Raw genomic sequence first — 27913 nt, 5'->3', positions numbered from 1 at the left:
TCATCTGCTATGCTGACTGCTGCTTTACATCCTCAGTATGTTTCATCCACTTTCTGCTGGAGCACAACACAGATCACTTTACGGTCAAAAGGTAGACGCAGGAATTTGTACCGTGCAAAGGGTGTGTTGAATGTTGTCAACAGTGAAGATTCCTCATCAAGCTTAATGTTCCAGTAGCCATTTCTTGCATCAAGCTTGCTGAAAACATTTGCTGCTGCCAGTCTTGGTGTGATTGCTTCTAGTGTTGGAGTAGAGTAGTGATTCCTCTTTATTGCTTGATTAAGATCTTTGGGATCCAAGCAAATTCTTAGCTGTTCATTTGGCTTCTCTCTCACCACAATGGAATTTATCCAATCTGTTGGTTCTGTGACTCTGGCAATCAGCTTCTTTTCTTCCGTCTCTTGGAGCCCTCTTTCACGCTTTCCTTTTTGTTCTAAAATAAAAACAAGAAATGCTGGAATCACTCAGCAGGTCTGGCAGCATCTGTGAAAAGAGAAGCAGAGTTAACGTTTCGGGTCAGTGACCCTTCTTAGGAACTGACAAATATTAGAAAAGTCACAGGTTATAAGCAAGTGAGGTGGGGGTGGGGCAAGAGATAACAAAGGAGGTCTAGATTGGACCAGGCCACATAGCTGACCAAAAGGTCACGGAGCAAAGGCAAACAATATGTTAATGATGTGTTGAAAGACAAAGCATTAGTACAGATTAGGTGTTAATACACTGAATATTGAACAGCAGCAAGTGCAAACCTGAAAAAAAAAACAGTGGGTAGGCAAACTGAACAAACTAAGATGAAATGAAATAAATGCAAAAAAAAAAGATTGTAAAAAATGTAAAAAAGAATGTAAAAAAAAGGAAGAAAAAATAACTAAAAATGAAAGTAAAATGGGGGGCTGTCATGCTCTGAAATTATTGAACTCAATGTTCAGTCCGGCAGGCTGTAGTGTGCCTAATCGGTAGATGAGATGCTGTTCCTCGAGCTTGCGTTGATGTTCACTGGAACACTGCAGCAATCCCAGGACAGAGATATGAGCATGAGAGCAGGAGGGAGTGTTGAAATGGCAAGCAACCGGAAGCTCAGGGTCCTGCTTGCGGACTGAGCGGAGATGTTCCGCAAAGCGGTCACCCAGTCTGCGCTTGGTCTCCCCAATGTAGAGGAGACCACACTGTGAGCAGCGAATACAGTATACTACATTGAAAGAAGTACAAGTAAATCGCTGCTTCACCTGAAAGGAGTGTTTGGGGCCTGGGATAGTGAGGAGAGGGGAGGTAAATGGGCAGGTATTACACCTCCTGCGATTGCAGGGGAAGGTGCCATGGGACGGGGACGAGGTGGTGGGGGTAATGGAGGAGTGGACCAGGGTGTCGCGGAGGGAACGATCCCTTCGGAATGCTGACAGGGGAAGGGAGGGGAAGATGTGACTGGTAGTGGCATCACGCTGGAGGTGGCGGAAATGGCGGAGGATGATCCTTTGGATATGGAGGCTGATGGGGTGAAAAGTGAGGACAAGGGGAACCCTGTCACGGTTCTGGGAGGGAGGGGAAGGGGTGAGGGTAGAGGTGCGGGGAATGGGCCGGACACGGTTGAGGGCCCTGTCAACCACAGTGGGGGGAAATCCTCGGTTGAGGAAAAAGGCGGTCATATCAGAAGCACCGTCATGGAAGGTAGCATCATCAGAGCAGATGCGTCGGAGACCGAGAAACTGGGAGAATGGAAGAGAGTCCTTACAGGAGGTAGGGTGTGAAGAAATGTAGTCGAGGTAGCTGTGGGAGTCGGTGGGCTTATAATGGATATTAGTAGACAAACCTATCCCCAGAGATGGAGACAGAGAAGTCGAGGAAGGGAAGGGAAGTGTCAGAGATGGACCATGTAAAGGTGAGAGAAGGGTGGAAATTGGAAGCAAAGTTGATAAAGTTTTCCAGTTCGGGGCGGGAGCAGGAAACGGCACCGATACAGTCATCAATGTACCGGAAAAAGAGTTGGGGGAGGGGGCCTGACCAAAAGGTCACGGAGCAAAGGCAAACAATATGTCAATGGTGTGTTGAGAGACAAAGCATTAGTACAGATTTTTGTTTTATTGGCTTCATTACTGAGTTAATCGCGATGTGATATTCAAAATCTTCAAAGCATCCAATCATTTCATCAAACACTCTGGGTACTTTTGTACCAGATCTTCTTTGTTTCTGATTGGAGGGTTCATTTCAATGGGTGTACTATCTTCACCCTCAGTGTCGCCTTTTTCACCTCATGGTTTACTGAAATAATCTGCAGCTGTTCAACCCCAGGATAGCAGGACCATCCGTTTCAGTGATGTAGAACATACAGTTGACATCTTTTCCATTGTGCCTCTGATTTGGGTTGTTCCTAGCTGTCAAATCTCACTTCCCCCATATGTCATTAGCATGACATTGTTCAGTTTCAGAGCGCCTTTCCCGAGAAATTCTATGTCTATCGTGATCTCAAACTCATCGTCATCTTCCAGGATATGGATGTTTTGGTTCTTTCCTTACTCATTCGCCTTGTTACTCTGGCTTTGGTGACTCGTCTGCCACCTTCTTCCTTTGTTCTGCACATCATTTCCCAGTGACTGGCCTTTCTGCAAACTCTGCAGATTGAGCCATATGTGGGACATTTCCTTCTGCCTGTGAATTCATGTGTTGGTCCACAGCTCCTGCACATCTTTCTCTCTGTCTGGTGTGCATTCTTTTATTGCTGTTTCACTGAATAACCCTGCTGCCTTTCTCTTGGCTTAACTGCAGGCTAGCTGTTTGTGTAGTCAGTGTATTGATCTGTCTGCTCGTGGCTTCATAGAGAGATACAGCACTGAAACAGGCCCTTTGGCCCATCGAGTCTGTGCTGGCCATCAGCCACCCATTTATACTAATCCTACATTAATCACATATTTCCTACCACATCCCCTACACTAGGGGCAATTTACAATGGCCAATTTACCTATCAACCTGCAAGTCTTTGGCTGTGGGAGGAAACCGGAGCACCCGGCGGAAACCCACACAATCACAGGGAGAGCTTGCAAACTCCGCACAGGCAGGACCCAGAACCGAACCTAGGTCGCTGGTACTGTGAGGCTGCGGTGCTAACCACTGCGCCACTGTGCTGCCCCATGTGCTCTGGCAGCTTGTGATATTGTGAGCTTGTCCTTTCCAATTAGAGCTTTCTGTACTTCAGGATGTGCAGAACCCCAAATTAGCTGATCTATCAGCCTTTCACCTGTGCCCTTAAATTTACATTTTCTTGCTGCATTTTTCAATTTTGTTACAAAATTGTCAATGGTGTCACGCTCATGCAAGAAGCAATTATGAACTATTAAAATGAACTGATGAATTCACCTCCCAAAATGGACACACTTTTGCTACAAGACAAAATGGAGTAAGAGGTCAGCTGACCTCTCCTGTACTGCGAATACACATAGTGACTGCTGGAAACTGAACCCATCGTCATATTTGGACCAGCCTTGAAGAAAGCATTAGAAATGCTAATGGTCCATTCAATGTTAATGGCTACCTTTTTCAACCAGTTGGACTAACAATGACCTTTGCAGGCATGAAGTCTCCAGACTCAAATTCAGGATAACAGGTGTTACCAAACACCACTTTTTCAAGATGAGCAACAGTCAACCGCCATTGTCCAACAATGGCTACACATACAGAAACATTGTTTGAAAACACCAGGGGAGAGCAACTTTGGTCACCTGACAGAAACCAAGCCTTCTAAGCTTTTTTCAAAAAGGACTTTTCTGTGCGGAAGGTAGAGGAGAAGCTAGAAAGCCAGCAGCCAGGAGGCTGAGAGAGAGATATATTCCAACCAAGAAGGAGATCCTGCTGAATATCATCTTTAAAAAAGAACTACCTAGAGGCAGAGACAAAAAAGTGACCTTTGAAAGCTCCCCATCTGAGAGATTGAATCAGAATCTTCGTCAGTGGACTGTAACTGAGATTTAACCAAAGAAGTCTACTGCAAAGCATCTATCCACCTGAAACTCTCCAGAGCTTGACTCCAGGGAACCAGGAGAAAAGGAAGAAAAGACCTGCATCATTTAAATTTTCCTTCCGGGAAAACAAACATAGTTTCACAATGAATTCTTTTTAAAAACACCAGATCTAAATGCATGCTATCTTTTAGTCTCTATCTTTTATCATGTGTAGTTGCAAATTTTCAGGTTTTATTTAATAAACATTCATCTTTCTTTAAACCTACAAGAAAACCTGTTCTTTGTCTGTTTTATTGACCATTAAAACGCTCAAGGGTGAAAACACAATTCTAATAAAAACACTGTCCGTGGTCAGTTGAGAGGTGAAAAGGGAAAGCACCCCTATCATTGCCTGCCTGTCCGTAACAATGGGCTCACTGAATTCCTGTTTGAGACCTTGAAATTCATATCGGTAGATCCGTGATTTGATTTTGACTGGAGATGGGTGCTGAATTTTTCAAACATTTTGTCTGGGTTTCTGCTGTCCTTTTCACTCATCTCCCAGCTATTAAGCAACTTTAATCTTTTTTTTCCTGCCCACAGAAGGATATAGCTGACCCTTCTTTGCTAGTGCCTTTCAGAAAATTACTGAATGTCAATCTGCACTTTTGTTTCAACTTCTCAAATGCCTTTATGACATCATCTGCTTTCCAATTCATTATGGGCTGTGGCTGTGCATTCATTGCTGTGGCAGCGGCCATTTCGTTTTCATACGAATCACTCAGTTTTTATTTCTCTCTCCCACACTAATTTGGGTTGTTTTTTTCCCAATCTAATTCAGCATTAAATTCATTTAACGTGTTTTAGATTTACTCACAGACACTTGCTGCCACCATATTATGTCTTCTGGTTCCCATAAGTTCGAAATAATCACATTTTAGACTTAGAAATGCTGGAGCTCTTTGTGTATTCCACACAGCTCTACATACTGCTTGGTAAAACTGGTTTAGACCGGGGCAGTGTTACGCGTCACATGATGCCAGTGCAGCAGTGAATGTGGCATCCCTGAAACACACTTACATGTAACAATTATTTCCTAGCTAATTAGTTCCTAGCTCTTTAGGAATGATAAAACAATATATAACATGCCCTCTTTCTCACTTACCTGCATGGCATCTTGCTGCTTCTTCCAAGCTGGAAGACCTCTGATTGGCGTTCCAGCTTCAAGAGCCAGCCCGCCATCCTTACTTCGATTGCAAGTCTGCCCTCTGCCTACAAATTGGCTGCTCTGGGAAAAATCGAGGTGAGTGACTATTTCCCATGCAGCGTGGGCTCTGACATCCCATTTGAGCCTGTCGGTAGGGTTCAGAAGCGCACAGGAAAATCCTGTCCATGCTGTCTGGAGGGTAGTGGCACTGCCTCTGAGGACCAATTCCCTCGCCGCCCTCCTCCACCACCATCACCAATCCACTGCACCCACCACCACCCCCGCCCCCCTCCCCAAAGGACTGCAGAACACTGTCTCAAAATGTTTCATAACTTGACCAAAGATGGCACATTGATCATGTTCTCCCTTACTTTCTTGGACACCCTGGGTACCAAAACATTTTTTGCCCTCTTAAAGCAACACTTACATCACTAAACCTTCACAATGCGCTCTCGTTAAGAATGGCTCTAACTCCCTATCTTGCGTTATGGCTACACAGCTCCCCTAATGTAAGAACTGTTTTTATAACCCAAAACCCCTTTCTCTACTTTAGCACCCTCTTATCCTCACATCTGTTATCGCTCCCATGTGACTTGACATGCAATTCTCAAATGTTAGCCTTACCCACATTTACTTATAATTTTGCAAGAGAAACTGGCACACAATGGGCTGGATTTAGTTCCCAGCCCGACATCGGATTCTGTGGAGGGAGGAGCTGGAGAATTGGAGTGGCAGCAACCGCCACAGAACGCAATGCCGGGATTGCCAGGCCCGATCTTCCCGACGGGGAGGAAGCTCCATGGTGGCCCGTCCGCCGCTCTGCGATGGGACCCTGCTTTCCAAATGCTAATTAGATGTTTGCATTAATTTAAATGTAAACTGCAGCGATCTTGCCTTCAGTTCCTGATTTTCAGCACGACATGCAGCACTCACACGCCTTTACTTTCCTGTCCAGGGAAAGCTGGCGCCGCCAAGGTGGGGAAGGTGTCAACTCTGCAGTATTTTTATAGGGAAGGGGTCAACTTTGCATTTTGTTGAACTGTCTGCAGGGCTGGCAGCCTTTTGTAAATGGTGCCAGCACTTGCTTCCGCTTCAGGTGATGCCATGAATGGCGTTTCCAGTGCTTTCCCCGCCATGTGATTGGGGGGATGTGGCCGCCCACTGCAGAATTGCGGTGGCGCGGATCCCACATTGGGAAGCTGCTATTTTCTGCAACAAAATCCAGCCCAATGTCTGCCAAAGCCAGGCCACTGGAGAGGACATCCTCACCTTTAAACTCCTTGTGTCCATTGAAGAGCTCATAGGCACTCATTTGGCTGTCACTGTGGAAGGCGATAAGGTTGGCAACAGGTTAGTAACTGAGCACATACACTATCAACCTGGCATCCCTATGAACCATCAGGCAGTTACAACCTTCTACCCGCTTTTTCTGACTCCTTAATCTCATGAGGACCATTAGTTACCTTCTGCCATCCTTTTTTGCAGATACATCAGATGAAAGGGGGACACAGCTGGAAGATAATGATACTGATGAGGAGTTAGGTTTGTTTTCTCCCTCATCGTGTATAAAATATGTTACCAGTGTCATGGTCCTGTAGTTTTTTTTCGGGAATATGCGGTTTGCCTTTAAGGCTTGCAAGGGATCAGTATTGCTTTAAGAACCAGCAAGCCTCAGGAGTTATAGAAAGGTACATTTTCGGTTGCCGTTAGAAACAGCCATTTGGAGACTGCGATTCAAAGGGTGCATTCTCGTTACCATAGATACAGCCACTGGGAGTGAGTCGCAAGTGATACATTTGTTACAATTCAATTTTGAACTGGCTTTGAGTCGAAGACAGTTTGTTCTAACAGAACACACAGACAGCTGTGGTGTTTAGCACACCTAAAAAGGAGCTCTCAACCATTTAAACTGACGGAAGAGGATTTTAGTCTGTTTAATTATCTCTCAAAATTCGAAAAATAAGTCAAGCCAAAACAGAGATCTTTGGTAATTTAAATTGAAGAAAGGAAGGTTAGACTGTGACAATCTTTTATCCCTCAAAAACTCTAGTCAGATTGATTCTGTTGAAAGTGTTTGCAAGTCATTAATTGTTGAAATTCACTGGAGAAGGAAAGCAACATTCTGTGAGGACTTCGAGTAACATTCTGTGAGGACTTTGAGCAACATCCTATGAGAACTTCGAGCAACATTGGACTGTAAATTTGCAAGGACTCTAATTTTTTCTATTTTAAATGTTGTTATGATCTTCATAGTGTTTAAGAATTTAATTCTTCTAATTAAAGAGTTAATTTATTGATTTAAAGACACCTGGTTTGGTTAGTCTCTTTCGGGGGTTGATAGATGGTACAATTTGGTCGGGTCTTTCTTTAATTTGGAAAGTTTTAAATGATATGTTAGCCGATCTGTGGAGCGACAGGATTGAATTAACAGTGCGTTGGTCCCACCACAATCAGAATCGTATATTTTGATTGGGGGCTTTGACAGGAGTAGATGGTCCTAACACCAGTTTTAGAAAATCTCACTACTCAGTGGCCATATTTAGCCACCTTCTGGGTAAAGGATAAGTCTAATCAGGTGGAAGCCTATAATTTCAGACAACATTACATTCTAAGTGAAGGTAACCAAGTCTGAGTGAAAGATTCAAGATGAATGGAACAGGCCAACAAGAAGCTTCAACACCTTAATTGTATGTTATACAAATACCAAGTTGTTCTGTAAGAATAAGCAGACATAATACTCTTTATATTCTTAAACCAACAGAAAAAGACAAAAAGAAAACAAAGTGCAAATGCTGGAAATATGAAATTAAAAAAAATAGTTGGAAATACAGAACATTTTTATAGCATCTGTAAAGAGGAAAGAAAGGTTATAATTTCAGTCCAAGAATGATCTTACATCCAAAATTTTAACCTATCTTTTTGCCTCTACTGTCAGAAAAAGTAGACATCCAGAAAGCTTCAACATTTTGAGTTACATGAATACATGGATAACTGAAGTAAAAAGCACTCCAGATGGTATCAGAGACTCCTTTGTAATCCTGAAAAGCAGGAAAATGGAGTTATGAAAATAATGCACAGGATTTTCTGGTGGGCTTCAGGACCCCAAAGTCAGGACCAAATGGGGGTCCCCAGTCTGTGCTTACTGGGAGTTAGATTGGCGAAGCTATTTTCCCAGCGATGGCCTCCTAATTGGCCACCTCTGCACTCACCATCCTTAATGACGAGCTTCCAATGCTGCCGACCCAATCATGTCAGCTCTAGAGCCTCAGCAGTGCACGAGGAGAGGTGAGCACTGCTGAGACAGGTAGGAGACCAGGAGGGCATCTCAAAATGGAGGTGCCCTCCGAGGTGTAAAATAATTAAATATTTCAGAGGGCTGAAGGCGGTAGGCTCCTTGGATTGGAAGGAAGTCCCTCCAGTTGGGTCATTGGGGCCACAGGTGATACTTTTCATGCCCAAGGCCTCCTCTTTGGGGGATGGAGCCTTTAGCTTTGACGGCCCCCTGTCCATGGAGCTGGTGGCTTTCACATGCAATGGGGGGATACTTTTGCCAGCAGCGCTGCAAAATCACCCCTAATTTGGACCTTAACTTTTTAAATTTTAGTGCTTGGTACTATGTTAGAAAAAAATACATTTTATGTTGCCTTATTACTACTCAGGATATCCTAAAGCTCTTTATAGCCAATAAATTACTTTGGAAATGAGTCACACAGCGCAGCCAATTTGCACACAGCAGGGTCTCACAAACAATGATCCGATCATTTGTTTTTGGTTGTGTTAGTTGAGGGTGGAATGTTGACCAGGACACCAGAAGAACTCTGCTCTCCTCCAAATAGTATCATGGGATCTTTCACATCCAACTAAGCAGATAGACAAGGCTTTGGTTTAACATCTCATCCAAAAGACAACACTTCAAACAATGCAACACTCTCTCAACAGTACACTGACAAGTCAGCCTAGATTATGCATTCAAATCTGGAGTGGGGATTGAATTCACAATTCCCAGACTCAGAGGTCAGATTGATACTAACTGATATATATGTATTCGTAATTTAAATAAAGTTTCAGCAGAAGGATTATGTACTGTTGCGCGGTTCATAGACTCATAAATATTTACTGTGCAGAAGGAGGTCATTTGACCCATTGGGCTGAATTTAATTTGTGCAGCATGGGTCTTGACGGCAGACCTGGAAGCGGCAGTTCGCCACAGAGAAGGTCAGAGGCTAGGAATTCTGCGACGAGTATCTCGCTTCCTGTCTCCCCAGTGCCTGTCCAAGGCGCAAGTCAGGAGTGTGATGAAATACTTTCCACTTGCCTGGATGGGTGCAGCTCCAACCCAAGAAGCTCGACACCATCCAGGACAATGCAGCCCGCTTGATTGGCACCCCATCCACCACTTTCTACATTCACTCCCTCCACCACAGTGGCAGCAGTGTGTATTATCTACAAGATGCACTGTAGCAACTCACCAAGGCTCCTTTGACAGCACCTTCCAAACCCGCGACCTCTACCACCTAGAAGGACTAGGGCAGCAGATGAACGGGAACACCACCACCTGCAAGTTCCCCTCCAAGCCACACACCATCCTGACTTGGAGCTGTATCACCGTTCTTTCAGCTACTCCACGTGGACTGCAACGGTTCAAGAAGGCAGCCCACCATCACCTTCTCAAGGGCAATTAGGGATGGACGATAAATGCTGGCCTACCAAAAGTAAAATAAGAAGTGTTTTGTAAACTGGTTGCTCGTCAGTTGGATACTGATGAAGGTTTGGGTCTTCTGTTAGAATTCTTAGATTAAATTTACAAGAAAGATGACCTATTGAATGCATAAGAGGCATGGTCAAACTTTCATAGATTTTGGAAAGCAGATGGTTATTCAATGAAGGAATATATTATGGACTTTAAGAGACTGTATAGAAAATTGAAGAAATTAAATTTGCAGATCCCTGGTTCAGTGCTAGCATTTAAATTGCTAGATTGTGCTAGGGTGTCACATATGGACAGGGTCTTGGTTCTAATTGGGGTTCAGTTCTTGGAAAAAGACTCCTTGTTAGATCAGATGTCTGCTGCCTTAAATTCCTGAGGAAACAATAATTTCCTACAGCCCTGGTAGAACAAACAGGGCATTTTGCAGTGACACAAGGAATGGAGGACTCAATGTTTACCAGATTTTGAAATGGTCCAGTTATTGGATGCAGGCATAAGTACAATGGAAGAGTTAAAGACAGGAGGAACGAGGATGAAAGCACCTTTAGCAGGTCTGACTATTACAGTGGAAGACAAAATTGGAACAACAATCATAGGCGAATGAATCCCAGGAATGTCCAAGGAACAGCTAATAGGTGCTTCAGGTGTGACTCAAAGTATCACTATACAATGAACTGCCCTAAGCGGAGGGGCAGAGTCCTCGAAATAACACATGACACAAAGAATTCTGAGGCAGAAGACGATGATATTGATGAATCTGAACAAATTGTACTAGTTACAAGGCATTTTAATCCTGTGATGAATGTGTTAGTTGCGGATTCGTTCAACTGTGCTGTATTAGATAGTGCTTGCACACCGACACTATGTGGAACAGATTGGTTACAATGTTATCTGGATTCACTCAGTAGTGAAGATTGACACAAGGTTAAGGTGTATAAAATTACTACCAGCTTTAGGTTTGGTGATGACAACACATTGAAGTTACTGATGACAGTAGTAATTCCATGTAAAATAGCTGGAGTAAGGCACTTTATCAATACTGATGTAGTCTCTCGTGAGATACCCTTACTATTAAGTAAACCTTCAATGAAAAAGGCACAAATGTAACTTGATATGGAGCCTGATAAGACAATTGATTTTGGAAAGTCAGTGTATTTGCATTTTCCCCAGTCAGGGCGTTATTGTATCCCCTTAATAAAACCTGATGTTTCTAGTCAGAATGTTAAAGAAGTATTAATGGTATCAGGTGAATGTTATGTGGATAATCAATCTTTGTGGGACAATGCACACTCTACAAAAAGTGTGAGTGAGAAAAGACTACATATTGACCTTGATGGATTGAAACAAATGCTGGAGAGAAAGGAAATCTCCAAACTTAAATGGGTAGACGCAAGTCATCAGCTATCCAATTGTTTCACAAAAGGAAATGCTAGTACAAAGAAATTGTTAGGAGTGCTCGGGGTAAGGAATCTCGCAATATAATACTTTGTACCTAATATGGAATTTATTTTGATTTATTTTGAAATGTTCTTTGAGCATGTTAATACTTTGTACATAATATTGAATTTATTTTGAAATGTTGTTTGAGCATATTAATCTAAGTTTTATTATAAAAGAAAGAAAGGAATCTGTTAATTGTGTATCAATTGTCTAACTATATGTAGTTGGAGGGTGTTAACTGGGGTCTTACTTGTGCACTTATAAGAAGACTCTTTCTGAGACTGGTGAAGGTTTTGAGTGAGGAGCTACATGTTTGTAATCCTTTTGCTGTATCTAATAAATGTGAAACTGAGTAAAGAAAGGCTCCAGCATCATCCTTCTACAACAAGCTTTCTGGAATTTAACACAGACCACTGCTGAGTGGAGGGACCATAGGACAGACCATCACTGAGTCAAGAGCAAGAATAGCTGCTCAACCAGTCAGTCAAGGAGACATGAAGGAGGGAAGACACCAGGTGGCCCCACAATTTAGTGATGCCTCCCTGCAGGTTCTCTTCCAGGCTGCATGGGAAAGGCGGGAGCTATTCTTTCTTAGGAACAGCAAAAAGTGAGCCTCCTGTCTGACCAAGGAAACCTGGACGGAGATAGCAGTAGAGTTCAGCAGCCATGGGGTCACCCCCCATCCTGATGCAGTGCTGCAAGTGGCTCAGTGATGTCCTGCACTCCACCCGGGTGAGTCCTACCTACCTCTGACCTCGTTGGAGCTCGCAATTAGCAACATGGATGGATCATCACATAAGGAGGGAGTGACCAGCTGGGCACTGGCTGTGGGGAGTGTCAGCAATAGATACCTGATGACGTATGGCTGCATCTGGGTGACAGCCAGCTGTCTATCTTTGCTTACCCCCTCCACATCCCTTGAGTATAGATGTATAGAGGAGACATCCGGGAGCCCCCTTAATCGGCCAGAGGGATGCCAGCTGCATGACTGTTGCGCTGCTCTTTGCATGGAAACTCACTGTGTTCCTCCTTTTGCCTGCAGGAGAAATAGGCCCACAGCACCAAGGAGAGGGCCAAGACCAGTGGTGAAGTTCCCGACATAAGAATGCTGATGCCTTCAGAGGAGAAGGCCCTTTAATTGGCAGGAGTGCAGAGCAGCTGGGCTATTGTGGATGGCGAGACTGGAGTTGCAAGCCAAGAGAGTGAGGAGGCATCGAGCTCATGTGTCCACCACTGGACAAATGGAGATTGTTACGACCAGATGAGGAAGAGGTCTAGGGGTTCCCTTTAAGCCTTCACCTGGTCTTACTGTAACAGGGTTCTATTTTTTAAACACACTGTGTTTTTAGCTCCCCCTTGGTGAATCCTTGTTCACCGCTTTCCAATTATAAGGTAAAGAAACCAGCACAACAGGCTTTCTTAGGTTTAAAGAAGAAAGGTGAAATTTTATGAAAACTTAAACTCTAATTCGGTTGACACCTACGGATACATGACGCGCCCCATGCTAGCATGCATATGCAATAACACATGCAAATAGAGACAGTGAAGAGCAGAAGAAATAAAGTGGAAAAGTTTGAGGCAATATCAGAATAGTTTTTAGTTATGAGTCTTCGCGCTCACTGTATACTCCTTGCTTGTAGGTAGATCTTGCTTTTTGTTGGGGCCCAGTATTCTTCTTAAAACTTGTTCACTGTAGGATTCTTTTCTCTCTTGAGGTTCATGTGTTTTCAGTTGGTTTTTGGAGTTCCATGTGAAAGAGATGGGAGCAGACAGGAGAGGATCTTTTCAACTCAGGAGCCAAGAGCTTTCTGCCAGTTCAAACACTGTCTCTACAATTTAAAACTCCCCAAGTTGGCCAGCAGGGTGGTCACGTGACCGACTGCTTTGACCAGGTCTTTTTCGTGTATTGTTTGGGAGCAGGGGATAGCTCCTTTGTTCCAACACTGTCTGCTAATATGCAAAAATGTCTTTTCGGCCAGGGGCCTGGAAATTCCTTGTAACAGGCCTTCTCTTCCCAGCAACAATTTGAAATTTAGTGTCCATGTGGCGAAATTAATTAGCTTCATTCTTGGCAGGTGGGGGCCTGCATGACAAGATTCACTGCAGGCATGGTTGGGCGGAGAAGTGAAGCCCTAACCCCTAAGTGTTTGTGTTCTCGCATGCACTCCACAAAGATGGTCAACCACTGAGACTGGGGCCCTGCAGTCCATCTCTGAGGAGGAAGATTCCCCGCACCCTCCACCAGTGCAGACTCTCACATCAGTGGGTATGCATTCACAATTAGACCCAGGGTCACAAGCTAGTGAGCACAGCACAGAAGCACCCAAGCATCCAACAGCTGAGGCCACTGACAGTCAGAGGACTGTGGAAGGCTAGGCCCATGCTGAGTTCCAGGCTGATGATGGGCCTTTGGTGTTGGCTACACGTAACCTGATATAGTAGGGAACATCAGGCAGAGTTGCCAGAGGCTATGCACAGCTATGTGCGGACGATGGAGGAGGTCATCTAAGCCTTGAGTGCTGTGTGTCTCACGCGTCTGTGCACATGGCTTCCTCCATCGCGAGGTTGCCAACTCTCATGGAGAGCCAGATCCAATGGAACCACTCAGTGGATGCAGGAGGTGTGTGCAGAACTGCACAGCATCGCCTTGGCCTTGGGTTCAACGCAGCAGTGGCAAGGCGAGAGTGGGACAAGGCCCCTTGAATCCCCTCCAGGTGCTCCTCCCTCTCCAGTATGCATGGAGGTACAAGTGTGCCTTGTGTCATGAAAACGTGCTTGGTTGAATGATGATTTTTTAAAATCCACCAGCTGGAAACCTGAATATTAAACTGGTGGAGATGAACCACTCAAACCTTGCAAACTTCGAACTCTGCCTGCTGACCGTGATCACCGAGGCATATCCCCTGCTGTAGACTGAAGTGTTCAGTGGTTTAATTGATCTGTATTTGATTGTGTTAGTCTGTTCACCGATCATGCTCATTGTGCTTAATTACTTAAGCCTGATGGTGGTGCTAGTGGGTAGAGATGTTTCCGGAAAGAACAGACTGAGACCAACTTGAAGGAAATCAGTCGCATTGCTGCCTCCCAGAGAACCACCGAATAGGTGTCTACATCTTCAAACCGAAATCCTTAGGATCACCAAAGGAAAGTCGCGTGATCACCGAATTCAGCCTGAAGCTGGTCGAGTCACCAACCTCCACAGACTGTATACTCCTTTTATTTCTCTGGACTCTAATTCAACCATTCTATCCTTGCCCACTCTCTAACCTGTTTGTGTGTGTGTGTGTGAAAGTTGGAGCATATTTTATTTTTACTTAGATTGGTTTAAGTAGAATAAATTTAACCTCTTTTTTGTTAAACTTTAGAAAATCTATCTGGCTCTTTTTATGATCATGGCGCGTAAACAGTTAAACATACTGAATTGGCAAGTATATCCACTTAAAAGGGAAATAAATCTATTGTGGTCAAACAAGGAGGGGGAAAAGAGACGAGCACTTTGACCCCTCCTCACCTAATTCTAATGCTTGCAAGGAGGAGGAGCAGCTGCTTTCCACATCCAGGGTGTGCCGACTGTGGACAATGGCTCCTCAGCCCCTCTGCCAGTGACCGCAGCAGCTCCAATAGCTGTGGTGACCAAGGGGGCTCCTGTACCTGTGCGGGAGCCCCTCAGCATTCCGGGACCTTCCAGACCTCAGGCAGCCAGAGGACGGCCGCCAAAGTTATCCCGGGCCATGGGGCAGCCCAATCAGCAGCCTGCCTCTGGCCCAGCTGCAAGCTCAGGGGTCACACCTCGTAGAAGCACTCATAAGCGCGTTAGGAAGAGCCCCTAGATGCACGAGAGCCTGACAAGTGTTTAGACTTGCACATGTTAAGGATTGATAATGTGGTTCCAATAAATAGATGTGACCTTTTGTGATGTGGGTCCTTTATGGAATGATTGCTGCCTTGTCAGATGTCACCTATACCTTTGCACTGTCAGTGGGCAGCCAATGTAAGAGAAGGCCAAGTCAGGTCATCTCTTTAGATGTCAGTGCGCATGGAGAGACTGGGTGCTAGGCGAAGGTGAACGATATGAAGGAGGCATGAGAGTCTTTAGCAGACAGTCATTGAAAGGGCATCATGGTTGCAAAAAGCAGCTGTGAATAAGATTTTCCTGCGCCTCCCTTGCGTGACTCTCAATGGCTGTTGCCTCCGGGGCAGGCGGCTCATCATCCTGTTCTGCCTGCTCTGCCCCCTCCTCCTGATGTAAGGCCTCCCCCCTCTGCAGTGCTAGGTTGTGTAGACTACAGCAGATGACGATGATATGAAAATCCCTCTCTGGGGCATGTTGCAGCACTCTACAGGATCGGTTCAGGCAATGGAATCTCAACTTTAAGTGGCCAATGGCCTGTTCAATCATCACTCAGGTCGACCCTTGGCAGGCATTATAACGTTCCTCGGCTGCAGAACATAGATTCCATACTGGCGTCATCAACCATGTGGGTAACCCTTGTCCATGAGGATTCATCCCTGAAGGCACGCGGGAGACAGGAACAGCTGTGGCACCTGGGATTGTTGAAATAAATGTCTGTTGTGACTGCTACCGGGAGCTCGGCACACAGCTGCAGGATGCGCTTCCGGTGGTCGCCGATCAGTTGAACGTTGATTGAGTAGAATCCCTTCCTGTTGATGAAAGCTGTTGTCGGAGCCTTGATGGCCACGTCAGTGCAATTAATTACAGCTCACACTTGGGGGAATCCTGCAACGGCACCAAAGCCGATGGAACTCTCTGCCTTGCTGTCAGGGTCGTTCCAGTATCGCACAAAGTCACCGGCACTCTTAAACAAGGCATTGGTCACCTCCTTCAAGCTGTGTTGAACTGCTGCCTGGGAGACCCCGCACAGGTCCCTGGTGGAATCCTGGAAAGGGATGGATGCGTAAAGGTTCACTGCAATGGTTATGCTCAGGGCCACGGGCATGGGTGACCACCGAGTCCCATGGGCCACAGCTCATCCTGCAGCATGATGCACAATGCGGTGACAGCCTCCCTTGACAGCTGTAGTCTTCATTGACACTGTCTTTCCGACATCTGCAGGTAGCTGAGGCGAGTCCAGAACACTCTTGGCCGCACTTCGTCCCATCTTGGCGTAGCTGCCTGCTGTCAGTCTAGTATGCCCCCTTCTGTGCCATGCCCAGCCAGTGGCTGACCCTCTTGCTGCTGTTGCTGCTGCAGTGGTGCCTCCAGCACCTGTCCTCCTCCTTTTGCACCACTCCTCCTCCACACGGGGGTCCAGGAGGCTTGGGTGGATAAGTCCCATGGTTGTTGGTCTGTCCCTTTATCGTGCCCTACCCTTGGAGGCAACCTGCCCAAGGACCCTGCCCTTGTCACTCCCCTTTGACCTAGCGGCAATGACACTCTGCGTGCCCTATTGCGAGGCCACTGTGGGCGGCACAGTGGCGCAGTGGTTAGCACCGCAGCCTCACAGCTCCAGCGACCCGGGTTCAATTCTGGGTACTGCCTGTGTGGAGTTTGCAAGTTCTCCCTGTGTCTGCGTGGGTTTCCTCCGGGTGCTCCGGTTTCCTCCCACATGCCAAAGACTTGCTGGTTGATAGGTTAATTGGCCATTATAAATTGGCCCTAGTATAGGTAGGTGGTAGGGAAATATAGGGACAGGTGGGGATGTGGTAGGAATATGTAATTAGTGTAGGATTAGTATAAATGGGTGGTTGATGGTCGGCACAGACTTGGTGGGCCGAAGGGCCTGTTTCAGTGCTGTATCTCTAAACTAAACTAAACTAAACAATCTGCTCCCTCAGCCCTTCTGAGCCCAAGAACAGGCTGCTGCCCCTCAGCAACTCTGAGCCCAACAGGCTGCTGCTCTCCTCTTAGAGGCTTACCGTTGCACTTTGGCAATGGTTTCCTCTCCGCTCTCTTATGCCAATGTGAAGGACGTTTGAAGCCAGCTATAACATGGCTGACTTCCACAGGTGACCCTATGGCCTTGCCTTGGTGCCACCAGCTTTCAGCAGTTGGGGATCTGAGGGCCCATGGTCCTTGTGTGCATCTCGTTTAATTCGAAAATCTGCACTAAATCACATTCGGCTGCATTTAAATGAGAGTTAATTACCTACACAACTAGCACAATTGCCTTCCCAGTGCACTGCAGCAGCAACGCCGCCTTGAAGGTTTCCCGCCAGCCGGAGAATACAGACCCGACTTCACACTGTCGTGGTTCCACTTCAGCACGTCCCATCCTGATTCTACAGCAACCCCCACCTCCACCTTGCAACCTGCTCTCCAGTGCCACATTAAATTCTGCTCATTGTGTCTCAGCTGGCAGAAAAGGAGCTATCCAGCCTAATCCCACTTTCCAGCTCTTTGTTTGTAGCCCTGTCGGTTACAGCACTTCAAGTGCATACTCAAGTATTTTTTTAATGTGATGAGGGTTTCTACCTCTACCACCTTTTCAGGCAGTGAGTTCCGAACCTCTACCACCCTCTGGGCGAAAAAAATTCTCCTCAACTCTCCTCTAATCCTGCCACCAATTATTTTAAATACATATTCCCTGGTATTAACCTCTTTTTTAAGGGGAACAGGGCCTTCCTATCCAATCCATCTAGGACCCTCAGAATTTTATATACCTCAATTAAATGTCCCCTCATTTTGCTCTGTTCCAAAGAATACAGCCCTAGTCAATCCAACCTCTGCAGAATTTTCATGGCCAAGCTGAAAACAAGAAAGCTCCTGGAAAAAATAAATAAAGCATATTGTGGAGATCTCTTGTTTCTGAGTCCATTTGAAAAGACTCCATAATAAATCATTTTACGTAAAAATGTAAGAAATAGGAGCAGGAGTAGGCCCTCGAACCTGCTCTGTTGTTCAATAAGATCATAGCTGATCTTCGACCTCAACTCATTTGCCACCCAGTCCCCATATCCCTTGAGCCCCTTAAAGTCCAAATATCTATCAATCTCAGCTTTGAATTTACTCAATAACTGAGCATCCATAGCCTTGTCTCTGCTTTCCAAAGATTCACAACCCCCATGTGAAGAAATTTCTCCATATCCCAGTCCAAAATGGCTGACCCCTTAATCTGAGACTATGGCCCCATGTTCTATTCTCTCCAGCCAGGAGAAACAACCTCTGAGCATCTACCTTGTCAAACCCTCTTTGAATCTTTTATGTTTCAATAAGAACCTTTCATTCTTCTAAACTCCACAGAGTATATGCCCATTTTACTCAGTCTTTCCTCACAGTACTTTCATGTCAGGAATCAATTTAGTCAATCTTCATTTCACTCCCTCTAAGATAAGTATATCCTTCCTTAGACATGGAGACCAAAACTGTCCTCCAGATGTGGTCTCATCAAAGCCCTGTATAATTTCAGCAAGACTTCCTTACCCTTGTACTCCAATCCCCTCGCAATAAAGGCCAACGTACCATTTGCCTTCCTAATTGCTTGCTGCATCTGCATTTTAACTTTCTGTGTTTGGCTCACAAGGATATCTAAATCCTTCTGAACACCAATATTTAATGGTTTCTCACCATTTAAAGGTATTCTGTTTTTCTATTCTTCTTACCAAAGTGAATAACCTCACGTTTCCCCACATTATGGCTCCATCTGCCACCTTCTTGCCCACTCATTTAACCTGTCTATATCTCTTTGTAGACTCTTTGGGGGAAATTTTAGCCTAAAAAATAGTCCATCAGAACTGATGATTTCAGTGTTCAGTATCTTCAATTATATACCTAAGGCCAGGATTTTGTCCAGGTGAGGGGCATCTCGACCACCGGCAAAAGTGCTGGCGACAGCCCCCTGTCACCTCCTCTGGGGAAGGTCCGCCATATCAACTACCAATTAGGCACAAGTGGACAGCGGCGGGCCTTCCCTGGTTTTGAGGACCCTGGCAACAGAAACCCCACCTGTTGAGAGCTGTCGGCCAATCAGAGGCCGGCAGCTCTTTAACTAGGCAGCGCCACCGCGCAGACGGTGGCTGCTGCTTGTAGAGCACTAACCCAAGGCCCCAGAACCAGGGCGGGGGTGGCTCTCAGTGGGCCCCCCTTCCTGATGCCAGATCCCTCGTTCAGGGACCAATTGCCTTTTAGCGAGGGACCCATTTCCCCCCCCCCCCCCCCGCACTAATTGCCTTTTAACGAGGGACCCACCTGCTCCCCCCCCGCTCCCCACCGGAGTCAGCAAGCAACCCGCACGAGTATGCTTGGCATGCTCCCTGGGCAGGGACAGGCCCACCTGCCACTGGGCTAATTCCGGCGGTGGCGGGATGAGGCCCTTAATTAGGCATTAATTTCCCATTTAAGGACCTCAATTGGTGGTGAGTCAGGAAGGCTGTTCACAAAAATTCCCACGCCGGACTTAATTTGGGTGGCGATGAGATGGTGGCGGGGTCTGCCCACCGACACCATCCTGCCCGATTATATGCTCTCCCCACCTCCAAATTTGACATGGGGGAGAGCATAGAATTCCCCCCAAATGTGAATTACTAAAATAACCATGACCACTGTCAAATCAGCTAAAAATATTAAACATTTCAGCAACTTCCATCATTTGTTGACATACAGCAGCCTGGGAATATTGAGTGGTAACTTAGGATGTATTTTACTTTATAAATCGTCAATTAAAACCTTTACTGTGAGCATCTTGCTGAAATACTAAATTCTTCTACAGCATTAACAGAAGGTAATTTAAGATACTCTAAAGCAATTAAATAGGAAAAATTATTATGTCTCCAGCATCTGGCAAACAGATTTTAACAACATCGACGGATGTTTTTACGAATGGAAAGCGGCGTTCCACAGGGCTCAGTGTTGGGTCCCTTGTTGTTTGTGGTATATATTAATGATTTGGACTTAAATGTGGGAAGCATGATTGGGAAATTTACAGATGAAAATTGCATCTATGATGAAAGATTGGATAGGCTAGGGTTGTATTCCTTACAACAGAGGAGGCTGAGGGGTGACTTGATTGAGGTGTACAAGATTATGAGCGGCCTAGATAGAGTAGACAGGAAGGACTTGTTTCCCCTAGCAGAGAGCTCAATTACCAGGGGCACAAATTCAAGGTGATTGGTAGAAGGATTAGAGGGGACATGAGGAAAAATTTTTTCACCCAGAGGGTGGTGGGTGTCTGGAATTAGCTGCCTGGCTTGAAGGTGGAGGCAGAAACCCTCAACTCATTTAAAAGGTACCTTGACCTGGACCTGCACCTGAAGTGCTGTAACCTGCAAGGCTATGGACCTGGTGCTGGAAGGTGGAATTAGAATGGGCGGCTAGTTTTTTCAGCCAGCACAGACATGATGGGCTGAATGACCTCTTTCTGTGCCATAATTTTTCTATAGTTTCTAACAAGAATTAAGAAGACATCAGTGTGGTGTACATACAATGAACTTTAATATGAACACATTTTTCCAGTCCACAAACATCAATATAATTTGAAATACTTATTAAATGAATGTAGAAAAATCTGAATTACATAGAGGGCGGCACAGTGGCGCAGTGGTTAGCACCGCAGCCTCACAGCTCCAGGGACCCGGGTTCGATTCCGGGTACTGCCTGTGTGGAGTTTGCAAGTTCTCCCTGTGTCTGCGTGGGTTTTCTCCGTTTCCTCCCACAAGCCAAAAGACTTGCAGGTTGATAGGTAAATTGGCCATTATAAATTGTCACTAGTATAGGTAGGTGGTAGGGAAATATAGGGACAGGTGGGGATGTTTGGTAGGAATATGGGATTAGTGTAGGATTAGTATAAATGGGTGGTTGATGTTCGGCACAGACTCGGTGGGCCGAAGGGCCTGTTTCAGTGCTGTATCTCTAATCTAATCACTGATTCAGTGACCTGAAACATTAACTCTGCTTCTCTCTCCACAGATGCTGCCAGACCTGCTGAGTTTTACCAGCACTTCCTGTTTTTATTTAAGCTAACAGCATTGGCAGCAAAATTGTGGGTAGAGTTAAAACCAGGAGCTAAGAAAGCAGACATAATTGAAGAAATAGCACAGCATTTGCAATTGGAAGAAGAAAAAGGCGAATCAGATGGCAGTGCACTCCTCCCATCTCGGTCGTAACAACATACACAAACACGCACACAATTTAATATCAGTCTCTTGGATAATTTTTTAACAAAGCAATTTCATCTGCAGTTTCAAATCCATGTCCTGTCTGAATTAACGTAAACATTTAAACTGTCACATACATATGTAATATGTATATGTATTGATGTAATATGTGTGATTATTACTCAACTGAAGAACATTGAAAAATGACTTAATTTTGCCTTCTAATCTTCCACATTTTTTAATGATCTGTCTTTATGGCTGCTTATGCAGAATAAGTTTCAATTAGGGAAATCATAAGGTTCTCTTATGGTACAGGAAACACCAATCCACTGCACTAAGGTGTGGGGTGCAGGTATAATTCCTTTGCTACTGAAGCTCTACTGAACACTTCTCCACAAGAAGAAAACAGAAAGAAGTGGAGATAGTTCCTTTAAGAGCATAGCACAAATTTTCTCTATTGGTTCAGCAGATAAATGCACCTAATGGTGTTGTACTGAGTAGTTAAGATTGGATTCCCTGCTGTGTGCTGATTTAGTCACTTTAACCTGGGTACATTCAGCATCCTGTGGCTAGGAAATATAGCAAAATAAATGTAGTTCTTGGAAAAAAACAGATGTTGAAGAAACCTTTTAAGCCAAGTTTGTTACCATATCTTAATGTAAAGACTAACAAATAATACTTGCTTGGGGATTTGCTGCTTTGAAGGAACCTGTTTTGTCAGTCAAAATGTATAATCAATGAATAAACTTGTTAGCAACAGAAGTTAATTTTAATGGATCTCCATTTGTACAATACTTGGCTCACCACTGGTTGAGAAACACCAACAGCTACATAAGCTATACAGTGAAGGGTGAAAGCGTTCAACTGCACCTTACCAATTCCTAGACAGTGCTGTAGGTAGCAATTTCAAATTGTACACAAATTTACCAAATTCCACCCATCTACGCATCCTTAGTGGTGTGTATATTTCAAAGGAACGTGATCACATGGTCTGAAAATGTTTTTGCATTAAAAATGGTGAATTGGTTCTCTTTAAGCACATTTTAAAATTTTAAATCAATCATTATTAATCTAAAAATCATATGGCGAATACATGACATTACTGTCATGTATTGAGATCAATCATACATCACCATGAAAATCTACTTATACAATAAACCCTCCCTTCACACGGGCACTCCACTCACTCTATTTCCCTCAATTCAGACACACTTCTTTCCTCTTTACCAGGTCCCTGTCATTCACAAATTCACTGTCTTAGACTCAGTCATTTACGGCGCAGAAGGAGGCCATTCGGCCCATTGATTCCATGTTGGCTCACCACAGAGCTATGCAGTCTGTCCCACTCCCTGGCTCGATCCCCGTAGCCCTGCAAGTCTATTTCTCTCGGGCGGCCATCCAACTTCCTTTTGAAGTCATTGATTATCTCTGCTTCCACCACCCAGATCATTACCACCCGCTGCGTAAAAAAGTGTTTCCTCATATTCCACTACATGTTTTGCCCAAAACCTTCAATCTGTGTCCCCTACTCCTTGTACCATTTGTTAATGGGAACAGTTTTTCCTTGTCTAACTTATCTAAGCCTGTCATGATCTTGTACACTTCCATTAGATCTCCCCTCAATCTCTCTTGTTCTAAGGAGAACAGACCCAGCTCTTCCAACCTTGTAACTAAAATCCTCCATCCCTGGAACCATTCAGGTAAATCTCCCACTGCACTGTCTTGCTCTAACCTTCTTCCTTTAGCCCTGGCTACAGCAAAGAGTGTAATTCAGTGCTACCTGCTCAGGTGGCCCACTGACACAGAATCCACAATGTTACAATGTGAAAAAAGAGAACAGGAGAGAGAGAAGTGAAGGACAGAGAGAGGAGAAGACAGCAGAAATATAGCTTACAATTGTGCTGTTAGGATACAAACAAACAGGAGCAAGTATTAAAGCACGTATTCTGAGAGATTAAGAAAACACTTGAGGGGAAGAGTCTTGTCCACCAGAAGAAAACACTTGAAATTTGACACATGTATGTTTTTTGGACAACTTAAATGACTGGAGACTAAAAAAAAAAGATGGACAGGGAATAGGGGAAAGGAGAGTGGGAAAGCAGAGAGGAGAGGGGGTGACTGGTGGAATGAGGAAGAGGCAAGAAAGAAAGGCAAAGGGGAAAGAGAGCAGTGGCAGAAAGTGGTAAAGGAAGAAGATTGGATAGGAGAGAGAGGAGAGGTGGACATAGGAGCAGGAGTAGGCCATTCAGCCCATCGAGCCTGCCCCGCCATTCAATACAATCATGGCTGATCATCCACTTCAATGCCTTTTTCCCACACTATCCTCATATCCCCTTATGTCATTGGTATTTAGAAATCTGTCAATCTCTGCTTTAAACATATTCAAAGACTGAGCTTCCACCGCCCTCTGGGGTAGAGAATTCCAAAGATTCACAACCCTCTGAGTAAAGAAATTTCTCCTCATCTCTGTCCTAAGTGGCTTCCCCCTTATTTTTAAATTGTGTCCCCTGGTTCGAGACTCCCCAACCCGGAAAACATCTTAGCTGCATCTACCCTGTCTATCCCTTTATGTATCTTGTAGGTTTCAATGAGATCACCTCTTGTTCTTTGAAACTCTAGAAAATACAGGCCCAGTTTCCTCAATCTCTCTTCATAGGACAGTCCCGCCATCCTGGGAACAAGTCTGGTGAACCTTCATTGCACTCCCTCTATTTAAATAATATCCTTCCAAAGGTAAGGGGACCAAAACTGCACACAGTACTCTAGTGCAGTCTAACCAAGGTTCTATACAATTGAAACAAGACTTCACTACTCCCGTACTCAAATCCTCTTGCAATAAAGGCTAACCATACAATTAGCCTTCCTAATCGCTTGCTGCACCTGCATGTCAGCTTTCAGTATTGACAAGGACACCCAGGTCCCTTTGTACATCCACACTTTCTAATCTCTTACCATTTAAGAAATACTCTGCACATCTATTCCTCCTACCAAAGTGGATAACCTCACATTTTTCCACATTATATTCCATCTGCCACTTTCTTGCCCACTCATTCTGTCCAAATCCCCTTGAAGCCACTTTCCTCACAACACACATTCTCACCTAGTTTTGGGTCATCCGCAAACTGGGAAATACTACATATGGTCCCCACATCCAAATCATTGATGTATGTTGTGAACAGCTGGGGCTCAAGCACTGATCCCTGCAGTACCCCACTAGTCACAACCTGCCAACGCAAGAATGACCCATTTATTCCTACTCTCTGCTTTCTGCCTGTTAACCATTCCTTAATCCATGCCCAACCTCCTGTGGGAGACTTTATCAAAAGCCTTCTGAAAATCCAAGTATACCACATCCACCAACTCCCCTTTATTAATTCTGTTAGTAACATCCTCAAAAAACTCCAACAGGTTCATCAAACATGATTTCCCATTCATAAATCCATGTTGACTATGCCCAATCAGATCATTATTATCCAAGTGTCCATTTATCACTTCCTTTCGAATGGATTCTAGTATTTTCCCAATGACTGATGTAAGGCTAACAGATCTGTAATTCCCTGTTTTCTCTCTCCCTCCCTTCTTAAATAGTGGGTGACATTTGCTACCTTCCAATCTGCAGGAACTGTTCCAGAATCTACAGAATTTTGGAAGTTGATCTCCAATGCATCCACTATCTCCATAGCTACCTCTTTCAACACTCTAGGATGTAGAATATCAGGTCCTGGAGACTTATCAACCTTCAGTCCCATTAATTTCTCCAATACAACCTTCTTACTAATACCAATTTCCTTCAACTCCTCATTCCCTCTAATCCCTTGGATCTCTAATTCTGGAAGATTTCTTGTATCATCTTCAGTGAAGACAGACACAAAGCAATCATTTAGCTTCTCTGCCATTTCTCTATTCCCCATTATAAATTCTGCTGACTCTGCCTGTAATTGACCCACATTTGTCTTAGCCAAACGTTTCCTTTTTACATACCTGTACAAGCTTTTACAGTCCTTTTTTATATTTTTTGGCAGCTTACATTCATGTTCTATTCTTTTTTAAAATCAGTTTCTTTGTCCTCCTTTGCTGTATTCTAAAATCCTCCCAATCCTCAGGTTTACTACTATTTCTGGCAACTTTTTAGGCCTTTTCTTTTAATCTGATACAATCCTTAACTGCCTTTGTTATCCACGGTTGACTGCCTTTACTTTTGGGTTTTTGTGCCTTGAAGGAATGTATAGTTGCTGTACACTAGGTAATATTTCTTTAAAGACTATCCATTGCCTATGTACTGTCATACCTTTTAATGTATTTTCCCAATCCACGTCAGCCAATTTGCCCCTCATACCTTCGTAATTTCCTTTGTTCAAATTTAACACCCTGGCTTCTGATTGAACTACCTCACTTTCAAACATAATGTAACATTTTATCATATTATGGTCACTCATCCCTAAAGGTTCTTTTACAACAAGAGCAGGAAGGGTTGGGGACAGGAATAAAGAGGGATGTGGAGAGGAAGAGAGGGAAAAGAGAGGAAGCAGCAAGGAAGAATGAGTGGAAGGAAGGGTGAAGGGAAGAAAGGGATAAGGGGAGGACTGAGGAAGAGAAAGAAATGAAAATGGGGAGAGAGGAGAGAGTAGAGAAAGGGAGAAGAAGAAAGAGAGGCTTGGAGGGATGGTAAGGAGAAAGAAGGACCATGGAGAGAAGGGCCGAAGCAGAGGGTAGGAAGGAGAAAGAAGGGAAATAGAAAGAGAGCGGCAGGAAGAGACAAGGAAAGAGGGAGGGGAAGAGAAAGTGAGAAGCGAGAGGGAAGAGAGGTTAGGAAGGGGAGGAGGAGTGAGAGAGGGAGGGAGGAAGGAAGAAAGGGGAGGGGTAAAAGGGAAGAGGTGGCAAGGGAAGTAGAGAGAGGAGGAGCAAGTGCAGAAATATGGGGGATAGGGGAAGAGGGGGAACAAACGGAGACAACTGGCAAATGATCTGAACGCACCGTATAGCACATCTTTCACTCATCCCACATTTAATTTGTAGTTGTTCTGAAGCCTTATGCTATCCTGCCTAACGTGGCTTGTGCTATCGGGGGAATTTTATGCATCTGCCACGTTGTATTGGTGGAATGCAGGTTGATAAAATTAGGTGGGAGCTGTTTTTTCAGATGCCAATGGTGACATATTTTAGAGGAATTAAGTTGTCGGCAGGTTTGCGCCGTTCCAGGGATCCCCCAGTGCAGTGGCGTACTGCAGCTTTGCATTAATTTAAATAACATAAATAATCAATACTCATTACCCTACGCATAGTTACGATTTCATCCTACCTGCCAGATTAACTGAACAGCGAGCAATATTCCCGCGCAACCCAGCTCACGAATATTTCAACATGGCATGCAGCAGTCGGATTTGCAATAGATGTTTACCTCCATGCCACCTTTGGAATGGATGTTTGCCTGTAGGCTCGGCACCAGCAAGGGCAAACCATTTCAGGGGATGGCGGCGACAGCATGGGTGGGGGCTACCTGGAGGAGCAGGGCAGGGTAGTCAGGGAGGGAAGGGTGGGGATGATCGGGTGCTTTGAGGAATAGGACAGTGTGGTTTGGGGCATCCAGGTTCTTGAATGGTTGATTTTGATGGTGAAGATGCATGTTGTTGGCTGCAGGTGTGCTGGGTGGATTAGATCACAACTGTATGAAGATATTTGGCAAGGACCTATAGGGAGGGATGAGTGCTGTCAACATCAGGGACCTTAGGGAAAATTGAGGGTACTGGCTAGCAGAGGGAATGGTCACAGTTAATGGGGGCAAATGGATTCTGTAGGGGGGAAGGTCAAGACTAATGGGTGGGAAATTGACAACTTCACATGGAGGGAACGGGACTTGGCAACAATGGTCAGTTCGATGTGATGATGTTGAAGGGTAAGAGTTGGCATGTCAATGGTAACGAGAGTAGGAACGGGGGGAGGAGGGATGACATGAATACATTGATGATAATTCTGTGCTTGGTAATGCGGGAAGGCTCAATGGTAACGGAGGGATGGATAACGGTAACATTGGGTGGGTCAAGGGTGATGGGTTCAAGCTGGAAGGTTGCAGGAGGAGGTTGGAAGGTGGGGAGAATTGCCCTGAATTCCACGTGTACCATCTTCAATGATAATGGAAACCAATGTGAACACTCAAGGATTGCAAGGAGAGTGGGTGGAGGCAAACGACAGTAGGTGTGTCTTCTACTTGGCTGCAATTTGAGGGCAGATATAAGGGAGCTATTCATTGTCTCGATGTTTCAACTCACTAGCCACAGATGGCTGAATCTCCACGCTCTGTTTATTTATTGTTCAGAAAAGCCACAGCAACTTGGGTCTCATGCACCCACTTTGTCTAATACCACGGGAAGAACAACGAGAGAGTTTAAGGAGGGCTCTTTTCCTTCAACTCATGATGCCTGAGCGCCAGCAACAGGCAGAACGGGAAGTTGTGGATGCTCCGACTGATAACATCAAGGAACGGCCTTAGCGAAGACGGGCAGTGGCACATCATCGCATCCTCAGGACAAGGACAAATTAGCTTCAAATGTCAGAGAGGCAATGCCAGGGATGTCTAAGGAT

The 27913-nt window shown here is 44.9% G+C and overlaps 1 long non-coding RNA gene across 5 annotated transcripts in view; it reads left to right on the top strand.

Annotated features, from left to right (window-relative positions):
- Window positions 1-27913, top strand: part of LOC137372057 (uncharacterized) — an 89922-nt gene that overhangs the window by 51133 nt on the left and 10876 nt on the right. For 2 of the 5 annotated variants that reach the window (XR_010975344.1, XR_010975345.1), the window contains one exon: window positions 21147-22083. The exons of 1 other annotated variant lie outside the window; for it this stretch is intronic. This is a non-coding gene — a long non-coding RNA (uncharacterized lncRNA). Of the gene's footprint in view, window positions 1-12326; window positions 12467-21146; window positions 22084-27913 lie in introns of those variants that run through there. 2 more of the 5 variants (XR_010975350.1, XR_010975346.1) reach the window with 1 other exon arrangement.

This window comes from Heterodontus francisci, chromosome 7 (genome assembly GCF_036365525.1).
Source record: "Heterodontus francisci isolate sHetFra1 chromosome 7, sHetFra1.hap1, whole genome shotgun sequence".
In the NCBI taxonomy this organism is placed as follows: domain Eukaryota; kingdom Metazoa; phylum Chordata; class Chondrichthyes; order Heterodontiformes; family Heterodontidae; genus Heterodontus; species Heterodontus francisci.
The sequence above is the reverse complement of the archived record's forward strand: the minus strand, read 5'-3'. Positions and strand labels throughout refer to the sequence as shown.